Here is a 14480-nt window from a genome sequence, read left to right as displayed (position 1 = left end):
ATTGTGAATGTGGCTTAGACACAAATCAGTCTCTGCGTCAGGTCTGCCGTCAGCGCGTCGTCCTAAAATGTAACGCAACGCAAGACGTAATGTGCTGCATTTTTGCATTTTCATTCTTAGTATTTCCTGTTTCCATTTTGTGGGGTGGCGTCCGTCTGTTGGAAATATGGACTTGACATGTGACTTGAAAAACCGCACTCATTAAAACGCATTTTCAGCACATTCTCTGTGTTTTACCTTTTGACTATAATCCAAAGCGTTTTTTACGAAAACGCACAAAAGATGCAGCGGGCAGGATTTTTCAAAAACGCAACGCACTGCCGTCTTATGCAGCGCACTGTCGTGAAGTTCTTAAGGATAATCAATAATTGACAATAATAATCGATAATATTGATTAATATTATTTTGGATTATTAGTATTATTATAATTGATTATATATCGATTTTTATTATCTAATGATTATTAGTATTATGAATAATATAATGGTAACTCTTTTTGTTGCCCGGTTATCGCTCTGCGATCCCGCGCTGTAGCGCACAGACAACGCGATGGTGTAAACGGACGCGTATACCGGCCGAGGGCGGAATGGATGACTCAAGCTATAACCTTGCAGTAAATCTGTTGCGCGGTCCGTCTCGCCGCTCCTGTTTAGCGTTGCCTCCTCGCAGAATCGATAAGCGCCCCTCCTCCAATATCATCAGATTATTTATGGCGATATTGATCCGGGGTCGTCGCCTTTTATTGATCCGGGGCCGTCGGCTTTTATTTGCACAAATGATGAAAAATCAGGGAATGGATTCCTGCAAATTAAGGACGGCTGGCTGGTTGTCCCCAACCAATGGGCGATCGGCGCGTGTTGGCGGCTCAGCTTGATGAAAGCTGCCCTGTGATTGGTTGCTGGGAGTTTGGGGGCACTTTTTTCAGCAGGCTCTGTTTAGGTGAGGAGACATCTGGGACAGAAGATAGGAGGAGGGGGAGGAGAGACTCCAATTGGAGTAGATGGGGGAGGGGAGGGTGGTTGGGTTATGGAGGGAGATAGATAACAAGGGAGGAGAGGAAGAGGGGGAGGGGGAGGCTGTTGCATGAAGCAGCCACACAAAGGACCTTGCTTGTGAGGGAGGAAGAGGCATCTCAGACAGAGCGGTGACCAGGAATGAGGTGAGTGCTCGGCCGCCAGCTCAGCATTGCATGTCCGGCTATGTGCCCCAACCCTGTGCCATGCATCCAGCCGGATCCATAGCTTTGCACAATGACAGCCAGTAGAGCCAGCGTGCACTGAACAATGGCATACAGGCTCATCCAGTGTGCAAAGTGCAATAACCCATAGCAACCAATGAGAATGTGTCTTTTAGAGGGCGAGCTGCCATCCCATTGGTGGCCCCGGGTTGGCAGCTGTTTGCATGTTGCCGTTGTCGCTCTTTGTGCTGCTGCTCAGTCAGATCAGCGACATGCAAATCATCCCCATTGAGCAGCCAGCACATGCAAATCCCAGCGAGCGGCAGGCAAAGCAGTGACACATCACCCTGATCAGTCATTGTTATAAGGGCCACCATTCCCCAACATGGGGCCCCCCCGAGAACTTTTCTCCCACCGACAAAGCGCCCCGGGGTGTTATTATTGGTATATGGACGTTGTACAGTAAATATTTACAGACGAGAAGCATTTCATTATGTAAAGTGGATGGAAACCATAACCGGGTGACCATTTAGTTGGTTGTGGTATCTTTAATTGCTGATCTACTGCGGCCTCCTTGCAGCCACTTCCTGTATATACGCATGCCAGTGATGGCTGCATGGCATTGCTCAGGGCTGACTTCCTGAGGGTGACAACAGGTCTGCAGTGGCACAATCCCCGTAGACCTTGTACGGCGTCTTGGGATCCATTATCTAGAGTGGCACCCCAACATACAAGTACAGTAGGTGCCAATGGACCCACAAACAGGCCGCGCGCTGCATTAAAAACATGTCAGTTGTGGTTTTTGGACCTTGGTGCCCATCTAACATGAAGGTCTTTCTGCAATGTATGTGGGGTAACATGGTATCAAGACCGGCAGCCAATAGGATGAGTCTGTAAACTTTTCTGGCATGGAGGACTTTCTGCTTATTCAGTTTTAAAGTGATAGCAGTGGAGTGCGGCAATGCTGAGCGGCCAATCAGAAATGCCCTTTCATCTGAAAGTCTAGAAAGCTGATTTCTGGTTGGTCGGCATGGGTTGGTGCATAGCATTGCTTCGCCAAGGCACCTCTTATAGTGCGGTCCTAACTCTAAACTATGCAGTGCGGCTTACACATCCTTTGCAGAAGACGTGTATCCAAACCTCTGTCATTGTCCTTAGTGGTGAGACATGTTGTTTTACATGCTGGTTTGTGAGTGTGCCATGATGCCTTTCTACTGTTCCACAGGGACACAAGAACACTATAATAGATCATAGCAGGTCGGCTGGGAGAAAGCAAAGGATTTTCAACAGCAGCCATTCAAATGTTACCTTGCTGACGTAAGACCAAGGTAACAAGGTCAATTCTGATTGGCCGACGTGGGTGCATAAGGCTCCGATCCGTTTTTGAAAAAGACCTGAAAGCGTATGTCTAGGCACACATTTGTAGTTTTGGATGGAGTAGAGAAGGGTGGTCTAGTTTCTATTGTTGTCTGTGTCTCCAATGGGGAGATTCACCTCTCTGTCTGCGTCTCCAATGGGGAGATTCACCTCTCTGTCTGTCTGTACTGATGACCATTGTCACCAAAAGAAAACAAAAGTTAGGGGAAATCCGACATTTTTATAGCTGTCTGGAGAACAAGAAGTGAGAAAGCATTTTAGTTGCAGGAAGTATGGAAGCTTGGATAGGCCAAAAAGAGGGAGGACATGCAGGCCAAAACATGAAGAGGAGAGGGGGCAGACAGTCCACCATCATCACTTGTTTGCATCATGAAGGGGATCCTGTGAAACCCCGAAACATTGAATAGGCAACAAGTATGTGAATAAATAGATGGCCACTGCCACTCCAAAGCAAATCCAGTACATCCTTTCAGTTCAAATGCTCTGGGTCCGGTGGTCTCAGTCATTTTCCATGCATGCTCTGGGTCTGGTGGTCTCAGTCATTTTCCATGCATGCTCTAGGTCTGGTGGACTCAGTCATTTTCCATGCATGCTCTGGGTCTGGTGGACTCAGTCATTTTCCATGCATGCTCTGGGTCTGGTGGACTCAGTCATTTTCCATGCATGCTCTGGGTCTGGTGGTCTCAGTCATTTTCCATGCATGCTCTGGGTCTGGTGGACTCAGTCATTTTCCATGCATGCTCTGGGTCTGGTGGTCTCAGTCATTTTCCATGCATGCTCTGGGTCTGGTGGACTCAGTCATTTTCCATGCATGTTCTGGGTCTGGTGGTCTCAGTCATTTTCCATGCATGCTCTAGGTCTGGTGGTCTGTCATTTTCCATGCATGCTCTGGGTCTGGTGGACTCAGTCTGTGAGGTGACAGGAAGTATGGAAGCTTGGACATGCAGGCCAAAACTCCAAGGCTCTTTTCACACCTATGAGCACATGAACACTTCACTTTTAATGGGTCCTTCATGAGCCTCAGTGCATGAAAAAACTCACATGCACTTTTTTTGAGCAATCTGCAAGTGCATTTGTTTATACCGTACATGTGCTTTGTAGTGCGTTGACGGGCAGTGTAGTGCGTTGATGGGCAGTTGTCTATAACTTAGATGTGTGTTGTGTTGCCGTATACTGCAGGTGTATTTGTTTGTTCTGTATATTGTGTGTTGGGCGCCATTCATAATAAAAGTGATCTAATGTGCTCCATGGCGGGTGCACAGAATAACGCATGTTGCATGCAGAGGTGTGAATACAGCCTAAAAGAAGACAAGGGCAGAGTGCCCATATATATAAAGGGTATTAGTCCACCACAAGCACTGTACAAATATGAATTCTGATTGGTCACTGTAGGTGACATTATGGCACAGCCATTACACATCTGATTGAATAGTTTACCCCTCGTATGGCTGTAAATTCATGGATATGATTGGTCGTCTTTGGTGATGGACGTAGGCGGGTATGAGGCGGACGTAGGCGGGTATGAGGCGGACGTATGAGGCGGACGTAGACAGGTAACCTTATGGTTGACTTTCATTGTGTGCCTATGATGATCTATTCCCTGGAAGTGACAGTACCTGTTGTTATGTAACAATGCAGCTGTGGCCCCTCCATCGTCTCCTGGGGATGATGTACTATTTACAAATGACCCAGTGAAAGGTGTTCACTCTGTAAATGTTCATCATCTCATTCTGCAGATGGTAAACCCAACAACAACAACGTCATATATTTCAGCCTCCGTGTTCTTAGTGTGGTGATAGTTTCACCTGGTGATCCTGCCAGTAACACACTTCCGGTCCTACAAGTGGCTACACTTATTACTCAACTACGGAGGAAGTCCATGTTGTCTTCCTTCCTTCCTTCATCTCCATCACATGAGGAGCTCGCTGATGATGGCTTAGAAGGAAGATTGCATTGTTTGAGACTACGGTTTAGTTCACAGGAAGTGACATGGACCCGACATTCCTGGTGAGATTGACAGGTATTGTCCTGAAAATGTTCTGAGTCTGGAAAAAAGAAAATGAATGCAGCCGCCAGATCTAGAGACTGCAATATATGACACTGTTGTTCTTGGGTGTAGAGATTCTTTGTGTGATTTAGACTGTCCTGAGACCAGCAGTATTTCTGCAAGATGCGTGATGTGCTTTGGGGACTCCTTGACTTGGGTATCGTCCATGGGGCTCTGTGACTGAGGTATCGTCCATGGGGCTCTGTGACTGAGGTATCGTCCATGGGGCTCTGTGACTGAGGTATCGTCCATGGGGCTCTGTGACTTTGACTTTAGACTGTCCTGAGACCAGCAATATTTCTGCAAGCTGGGTGATGTGCTTTACTAAAGTCAATGTAAACCCGCGGACACATTCGGATAGTCTTAGGATAAACCGTGAACATCTTCAGACGCTTACATGTGAGATTTAAACTGTTTTGAAGCATTGTATAGAATGGTATTTCTTAGAACCCCTGGCAGGTTTTATTTTGTGCTGCTGTTGTCCTGTTTGTAGAGATTTCCTCTCACTTCCTGGTGTGTCTCCAGGACAGAAAGTGAAGGTAATTTCATCAAAGTATCAAAGTGAGGGGATTCCTTTCATAGACAGTTGCCACCCAAACAGGTGTCCCCATTGAAAGGGTTCTCCTCATCCCGTGTTCTGGTGACAAATGTTGGACTTCCCATCGCTTTCTCTTCCCGGTGACAGTGGTAACCAGGAGGATTAAAATCCTTGCTGGGCAGGCTTCCCCTCTTTATTATTGGCTGACTGTTCAGACTCTTCGACTGGGGGCTTGTCCATAGGGACTCCTTGGCTTTGGATTCTTTGACTGGGGTGTCGTCCACGGGGACTCTGTGACTTGGCACTCTGTGACTGAGGTGTCGTCCACGGGAACTATGTGACTTGGCACTCTGTGACTGAGGTGTCGTCCACGGGGGCTCTGTGACTTGGCACTCTGTGATTGGGGTGTCGTCCACGGGGGCTCAGTGACTTGGCACTGTGTGATTGGGGTGTCGTCCACGGGGACTATGTGACTTGGCACTCTGTGATTGGGGTGTCGTCCACGGGGGCTATGTGACTTGGCACTCTGTGACTGGGGTGTCGTCCACGGGGGCTCTGTGACTTGGCACTCTGTGATTGGGGTGTCGTCCACGGGGGCTCTGTGACTTGGCACTCTGTGATTGGGGTGTCGTCCACGGGGGCTCTGTGACTTGGCACTCTGTGATTGGGGTGTCGTCCACGGGGGCTCTGTGACTTGGCACTCTGTGATTGGGGTGTCGTCCATGGGGGCTCTTTGGCTGTAGGCTCTTCCATGGGGACTCCTATAAATCGGCTGTTTGCTGAGTGAGACATTGGAGGACGGGGATAGCATTGGATGGAACAATATATTTTGTAACATTGGTTTTGATCCCAGTGTGCAGCTTCCTCCCTTCTTTCTGACTGAATGCTCATCAAATGACGGACTGCTTAGGGAGCCGTCACCTATGCCGTCACACATATATATATATATATATATATATGTCACATGCGGAGCACTGAGACGGCATGCATTTGAACTTTTCTAAGTGTATCATTGTCTAGCATGGCACACTATCACTGCTTTGATATGTACTAAGCTTAGAGTCTAAGTGGATTTCCTCTGGTCACTGGGTACAAAGCTCATTACAGCCGAGCACTCCAATCCCATCAAGACATGGTGATGTGCCCAGTGTGGGAATCCTGTCTTTGCATTGGATACGTTTCTATCTAAATAGTCCATACATAGGTAAAAATATATGAAGAAATGGTCAGAACTGCACACATGCCCCTCCTCCAGAGATGGACAGGTTGTTTTTTTTCGTAATGTAATTGTATTGTCAGATCAGTGTATTGCTACACAGCTGACAGTGAATTTTGTGGGTCTGACAGTGGGGTCACCCAGTGCCTAATATCCCTATTTAAAGGTGAACTCCAGGTGTGATCTAATGAATGATAAGTGAATGCAGCTCTGTACTGATGAATCCATCATGAAATGTATTTAGTAAATGCCCGCAGTGAATGTGTCCTTGTACAGCAGAGCTCACACTGGTAGGAGAAGCAGCCGATTGGTTGTGCTGCTGAGCTAACCAGGGAAATGCAATCCCATTCAGAAGCAGCCTCAGTGCTATAACCTGTACAGGAAAGGGAACATTTATTGTAGATCATGGGGGTCACCTAGAAATGAGCGCAGGAAGTGAGTGGAGCCGGGAACCTTCCTGACTGACGAGAGAAAGCCTTAAGCCTCTGTAGGGGAGAGTTGGCGGTCACAAAGTAAACCGGATGTACAGCAGATAAATAGAAAACACATGTGGATGAGCTGAGGACGCACAGGACTATGTGGCGGTGGGGGGGGGGGGTCATTCCTAAATTCACAAGCGTTTCTGCAGATCTAGGCGGTGAGTCAGTAACATAAGGGCGAGCTCGCGCTGCTTTTTCTGAGAGGTGTCACCAGGGACCGCACTAATTGCTGTGTTTAGTACATCTCCCAATCCGCCTGCACCACTGAACCGTCACCAACACTCGCCAACACTTTGCTCATTTACTCCTGGCTAGGTTACGTAGCAACACCCTCCATCTATAATGACATCATTTTGTGTTTTTTCTCTTTTTGCATTTGCTTGTCATAAAATATACAAATGAAGGAGAGCAGAGCAAGACTTCCAACACATAGTTGTCGTGTGTGCCAGTGGGATTCCAAGATGCCGTGTTAGTCAAGTGCCAGCGAGTAAGTTTAAAGAAGAGACTTCTAGGGGCTGATTGATAAATCTTCTGCCCAACGTACAGCCGGGTGGATGTTGTTCACACTCCTGCCACTAGATGGTGCTGAAGAGCAAAAGAGATTCCAATGCTGCACAGCACCCCCTAGTGGCGATTTATGAATCAGCCCCATAAAGTCCTGACCTGCTGGTAAGTTCTTGATTACAGGCTTTCCTTCTGCTTTAGCAGTCCATAAGGGCAAGACCCCCTTATAACAGCAGCAGTAGGTTTGTAGACCTGGGAATACAAAACCCAGAATCCTAAGGGGAAACCATTCTTTAATTCAATGTCTCCATTAAAATGAATGGAGGACTGGCCTGTGTAGGGCTGCCTTAATTCTGCTGATCTGGAGTTCTCCCGTAACCTGGCAGCAGGATTAACATAGGGGCTATTGGAGCGCCAGGTCTAGGCCCACCACAAAAAATAGGTCCGGCCTACATGGCCCGTCTCGGTATGCCCGATGGAAATCCAGGCCAGCTGGGCTGAACACAATCAGTAGCACGTAGTCGCCGGTAGCTCTCTAATCAGGCATTGTATGCAACTGCTTGTTGGGGTCTCCTGGGCCCCCAGCGAGGAGCGATCAGCTGCCTAATTTGAGAGCCTCCTCTGCTGCCGACCGACCGACATCACCCAGCCCCATGATGCTCTTCATCTGGCCCTGCCTGGCAGAGCCCTGAGGGATACTTGCTGATTGAGCTATTAGTTTACTACCCTGGACGGTTTTATCAAAGCAACCAATGCACCATGTGCGGGCTGGGTTCGTCCGTTTGTACAGGAGCAGTGCGGGGTGGGCGTCCGTTTGTACAGGAGCAGTGCGGGGTGGGCGTCCGTTTGTACAGGAGCAGTGTGGGCGTCCATTTGTAGCAGCCTCCAGTTCCAGATTGGGGGATGTTGCATATGGATTGTCACCCCTTCAGGGAATGAACGTGGAAGCAACAAGCATTTGGTCCCTTTCAGTTTCAGCACTGTCCTTGCCAGGGGAAGAAGCTAATCGGGCCGGATCTGTGCCTGATTGGCTTCAATAGAGTGCAGGTTGGGGGCCTATTATATTCCTAATGTCTTATTAAAGAGAACCAGTCATGATATTAGCTGATATGATGATGCATGATATGACCTTAGCTGACAAGCTCCCTATAAGAAAAATCTGAGCTTTACCTGCATAGAGGTCTGATCACAGCAGAGAGACCACTTCTTCCACAATCGGAGAACAAGGGTCCTTCTTTGCAGAGAACAGACAGTCACTTTGCACACCTTTTTGTTTTCATGAACCTGGAATGTATTTAATTGAATAGAAGGTTGAGTTGGGTTTTACAGTGTGTGCAATGGCCAGGGTACCAGAGGGCATGTGACATCCCTGGTCATGCAGGCCTTCCTAACCTATCTCTGGCGGTGCTGGAAGGATAGCGGTTTGCAGTGAGCTGAGCGTAGCGTGCAGTTCCAGGAAGTTGTGTTCTGTCTGATGCATGCATCCTGTGTGTGCCCCAGGGGAGGCGGGTTATAGACTGAGAGGCCTGAAGTCAATAGAGCAGAAGGGAGGGGGGAAGTGTCTTTCCAAACTCGAGAGCCACCACTGCAGCAGGGCTGAGAACGGTCTGCAGCTGGGAGCTCCTGTAGGTGTGAGTACATTCCATCGCTCCTTTATCTCTCTCCTGCACATTCTGCTGCCTGTGATCACCTGCTTTTCCTCTCCGCTGTCCGCTTCCTGCAGCAGATGGATGGATGGCAGGCAGGATTCTATGGTTATTTATAGCAGAATGCCATCCATCTGTGTGCCATGAGGGAGGCAGGGGGTGCGCACAGTGCTGCTGACATCTCCAAGGTGTGTAGATGAGCAGGCACCATAGATCAATCACCAGGTATATATAGAAAGATGGAGGAGGAGGAGGGATGTGCACTAGAGCAACGGCTATAGGTTTTTTCCATAGCAACCAGTGAGTGGGGGGCCGTCTTTCATCTTGTCATCTGCATGGCGGATAGGAAACAAGGGATTCGGTTGGTTGCTAAGGGCAACAGACTTTACTTTGTTGTCCAGTTCTTAAGTACAGTGGATGCCGTAAAGCAAGGGGGTGGGCAACTCTGGCACAATGGGGCAAAATGGAATGTTCTCTTGGGGTCGGATGTCTTTAAATGTTATTATGGGCAATAGATGAGTCAGGAAAATACCACGTCCTGGCCACTAGATGGAGCTGAGGAGCACAGGAAATACATGGTAGTAACAAGAGATGCATTGTATTTCCTGGGCTCCTCAGCTCCATCTAGTGGCCAGGACGTGGTATTTTCCTGATCCTTTACGGCCTGTATTTGAAGAACATTTGGGGCAGTAGAGAAGATACTCTAAGAACATTTGATTCTCCTAACAGAAATAAGGTATCTACAGGCCAGAGCGTCCCAGGTTGTTAATGTGTATGGCCCTTACACATCTCCTATCTGCCCTCTCCCAGCTCAGGCTGGCATCCTGCTTAGCTCCTGGCAACCAGTAGCAACCTGGGACACTCTGGCTGGTATCAAACGGCTCTTCACCGGCAACCCTCCCCAAATCCCACTTCAGGCTGCAAAAACGTTAGGGGGGACACCCCAGTACAGCAAATCCAACATTTTACAGTTGTCACCAGAACAGAAATAGAGGGGAAATCCTCCAATGTTGACAGCTGCTGTCCGAGGCCCTGTTCACACCAGGGCGGTTCCATTTGAAAGCTGTATGGAAAGCGCACTGATTTTAGCTCCGTGACCCTTTTTTGCAGCAGTAGAGGGGGTCAGGGAGCAGCTTGGGTGGGAAGCGGTTGAACGGCCCCCCATAGCTATGTATGAGATCACTTATATTGGCGAATCCGCGTGGCCAAACCGCCCTGGTGTGGACGGGGCCTAAGAGGAGGTTTTCCATCCACTTCCTGTTGTGTCACTGGGACTGGAAAACTCCCTAAGGGGACACGAATGACAACAATAAGAAAACATTTGGCTAACTAGCTTGGGAGACATTTGGGCAGCTCAGTGGTTAGCACTTCTGACTTGCAGCATCAGAAGTTCCTGGTTCATATCGGGGTCAGGTCTGCAAGGCGAGTGTCAGTGCCATATAAATACCTGTAATGATAACATTCTAGAGAACCTGTACTGAGAGAGAGAGGCAGCTATCGTCACCGTGAGCCAGTGACTGAAACAAGTGAAGCCATCGGATCACCATGCTGTTGCTAATCCTTGTGATTTAGGCTGAACTCTGGTCTTATGCCAGGAAGCTTTGTGTGTTTCAGAAGGAGGCAGATGACGGCTGTCACAATATCTGTGATTACCAAGGCTCAGTTTCGGGTGGGCCTCCTTTTGTTGTCAGTGGCCAGTCCTATGTCCAGGACTGCACCAGCCAAAAAGGAGGCCCACCCGAAATTCAGCCGTGGTAACCAGACATACGGGAACTCGTTATTTAGTAATGAAGGATGCCTGCCAGGCCAAATGGTGAAATAGTCCAGCAAAACGCCTTTGGCTGTTTTCTTCTGCTAGCATTGTAAACAATGAATGCGTTTCGGGGGCTGTTTTCTTCTGCTAGCATTGTAAACAATGAATGCGTTTCGGGGCAACCAGACTTCATCAGGGCTTAGAAGAAGATAAGGATTTGATTGGACATTACACATGTGATTTGATATTACAGATCTCCTTTAGGGCTGGAAATGAAACTGGCAGCATCAGGAGCACAGCAATGTGATATCGGGATGTCTGGTGTAGTCCTCCTCCAAGTCTGACCATGGCTGTTATGTGGGGTGCTGGGAGGGGGATATCCTTGTAGGATGCACACGGCGGCATTGTCGCTGTACAGGAAGTACACTGACTGGGTTATGTTGTAAGTGATGCAACGTCATCACTTTCTGCATTTCGGCAGTTTGTGGTTTGGCCGTTATGAAGCAGAGATGACACAGAAGTCCTCCAGCAGACCCTCCAGCCTGTTCATTAGGATGGCATTGTCTCTGCTGTGTATGGGAGATATTATACGGCAGCCGTGGGATCTCAATGATCACCTGACTGTAAAGCTGATGACATATAATCTACATGAACTGACCAAAGTTCATTTCTGGGGTTATTTCTGAACTTGTAACAAAATGGATTTCTGGTGGGATCAACAGATAAATGTATCAGTGAGCTTGTAACTTCTTGTGCCCTCTGCCTTTCAGTACTCAAACCGTGTTTTATTAGGTCACATCTGTGAACACCTCCCAACGTTATGAAGAACATGTGGCCTAAGACAACTTTGGTCATAGGGGTGACAACACACATTCAATGAATTGTATGAGGAGCAGTGTTGTTACCCTAGGACAGGAAGTGTCTTACTGGCAGGATCAGCAGGTGAAGGAAGAAGCCTGTAAAGATAAATGGAATGCAGCCGCCATGTCTGAGGACTGGAAAGTTGTGTTCTTGGGTTTAGTGTGTCATCGATTTGTGACTGGGACTTGTAATTGTATGTCACCCCTTCTAATTCTCTCTCATCCACTTCATCCATCCAATTCACTTCCATCCATTCCCAGTGATTGTAGAACAGTGGCAGCTAATAAGTGGAATCCTATGAAATGCTGGAAATGTTGTGCCCTATCCCCACTGTTCCCCTGAGTGCAGAGGAAGGACTGCCAGTGTAGAGATGTCACAACCTGTTTTGTGTCAGGTTGCGATCTCTGAGGGATGTAGACACTAGCTGGACAAGTCTGAATCCGTTCTACCTGCATACACAGCCTGACAGGCCCATCCCGTCCTCATTGAAGATGGCCCGTGCAGAGTTCTGTGGAGGGGAACAGAGTGAACTCTGCAATTTCCTGTCACCCTGCGGCTTCAGCTATTTCCTGCAGAGGTGACCGATAACCCCCTTCACACCCTTCCGCACACAAGTCTGCCTAAAGACAAAAATACTATGTAGGCCCACAGAGCGCATAGAGCGCTGGGGACTGAGGAGTTTAGACTGACCCTCCATTCCATGATCGGTAAGGTGACCTTTATCTCTCCACCCTCTACTGCGGGCGCTCCAGCTGTTGTAGAACTACAAGTCCCATGAGGCATGCCTGTGGCTGTCAGTCTTGTATGACTAACCGAGCCCAGCTGGAGGGCCAAGGTTGCCCCACCCCCTGGGTCTAGTGTAGTGATCATACGTGTCTAATGTCATTGCTCATATTTTATAACATTTTTTGGGGACAGATAGAGCTTTTTTTGGTGGTATTTAATCACCACTACGGGTTTTATTTTTTACTGTATTAAGGAGAAATTACAGAAAATTTTGAAAAAATATTTTTTTTTTTTACGTTATGTTAGGAAACCTTTATTACCCACTTTCTTGGTAAAATATAAAAGACGGGGTCATGTTGGGTAAATACATGTCAAGCTTAAAAATTGCGTGCACTCGCCTATGGTCAATTTTGGGTATGCTAGTTTTTTTTTGCGACACTTTAAAAGCTTTTACCGCTCATCAGTTTAGTGTTATCAGTGATTGATGGCCCTAGACTTATTGCTCTCATTCCGACGTTCGCGGCGATATGTAACATGTGCGGCGTAATGGGTGCAATCGTTGTTTTTGCAGGTATGCGCACCTGACGCATGTTTACATGCGTGTATGATGGGGTGGGGACTTAAAAACGAATTAAAGAATTTAAAAAAGTTTTTGTTTTTTTGGAATTCTTTAATGTTTTTTTTTTTTTAATGTGTAACTTGAAAAAAATTTGGGGGGAAACTTTACATTTTTTTTCACTTAACTTTATTGCTATCACAGAGGGGGCTGAGAAACCCCTCTATGTGATTTCAAACTCAACTCCTGATTTAAATTGGGTTGGGCTAACTCTGGCTACATATTCCAGGTTCATCACGGTTAATGTCTTGTAGTTCAGACCTTTCTACTCTGTGGCTGCTTCAGAATGAAAATGTCAGAATGTTTAACAAGCAAGGATCTAGAAGGAGATTCCCAACTTATTTCCACAACTCATTATAACTCGAGTTCCTTAATTTGCGCAAACCTGAAGACAAGACGAATAATAAATATATATATTGTTGCACACTATTGTAACTAAAAATCAGTACAGAATAATAATCAAAATATAATTGGTGACAAAGAATATGGATCAAGTAATATCTCAATAAATATTGATAATAATTGTAGTTTATCATATTAAAGTGACATTAAACCCTCAGATTTTTTAACATGAACCAATACTGTAATGTGCGCCTTACTGTAATCCATGGTTGTTTCCCTTCTCTTTGCTGCTCTTCCTTTTAAATCTGTATCTGTTCTCATGCTGGGCAGAACTTCTGTTTTGCAGCAGACTGCCTTGTCTCTGGAATGGATACATGGTGTCTGTGTGTAGGTTCACAACCTGAGCCAGCACTACAGGAAGAGGCACTTAGCTGCAAAGGGAAGTTCTCCCACAGCATGAGAAGACATGAGGATTTAAAAGGAAGAGCAGCAAAGAGAAGGGAAACAACCATGGATTACAGTAGGGCACACATTACAGTATTGGTTTATGTTACAAAATCTGAGGGTTTAATGTCACTTTAAGTTCTGGAATACAATCACAGGATATTATTTCAAGTTAGGTACTTTGTTTTGCTGCAATTAATAGCTTCTCAGTAGCTCACAGAAGGTCAAAACAAAAATGTGCTGATTTGTCACGTGACTTCTCCCAGCCAACAGGTATTCACACTCAAACTTACTTTAACAGCACATGGGCAAAATGTGTTACACCACGCACAGGACTGGCTATAAGCCAAGAATGTATTTAAGACAAACTTCCACTAAGTTAATTTAAGTATACATCATAACTAAGCCATTGACTAGAAACTGAAATCAGCTTCAATGAGATGATACATATTTGTGTATTTATCTCTGATTGAAAAAGAAACAATTCATACTGCAGTTAGAATTCTCTCAACTCGAAGGATGAAATGGTCTAGTTAGATGTATATGGCTAGTCAATTGCCTACAGAAAAATAGACATGTATACGTTACCAGAAATTGCACAATCTTTTGTCTGAGAGATGTCAGCTTTGCGTCAATTCCCCTGGTCAGCCCGTCATCAGCTTCCAACCTCTCCCATCAGAGACTCTGTACCTCCCCCTCCTTCTTTCTGCTTTTCCAATCACATCTCCTGCTATCAACTTTCTTCAAACTTGTT

General features: G+C 46.7%; 1 protein-coding gene across 2 annotated transcripts in view; it reads left to right on the top strand.

Moving 5' to 3' along the window:
- Positions 1–1055: 1055 nt before the first annotated feature.
- LIMD2 (LIM domain containing 2) overlaps positions 1056–14480 on the top strand; it is a 20691-nt gene continuing 7266 nt past the window's right edge. Inside the window, exon 1 of one of the 2 annotated variants that reach the window (XM_018574453.1) lies at positions 1056–1159. The gene's annotated coding sequence lies outside the window, so the exon portion shown is untranslated. Of the gene's footprint in view, positions 1160–5122; positions 5141–14480 lie in introns of those variants that run through there. The other variant, XM_018574460.1, reaches the window with a different exon arrangement.

Source organism: Nanorana parkeri, unplaced genomic scaffold (assembly GCF_000935625.1).
Source record: "Nanorana parkeri isolate BGI_ZX_2015 unplaced genomic scaffold, ASM93562v1 scaffold50, whole genome shotgun sequence".
In the NCBI taxonomy this organism is placed as follows: Eukaryota; Metazoa; Chordata; class Amphibia; order Anura; family Dicroglossidae; genus Nanorana; species Nanorana parkeri.
This window is presented reverse-complemented; position numbering and strand designations above follow the sequence as displayed.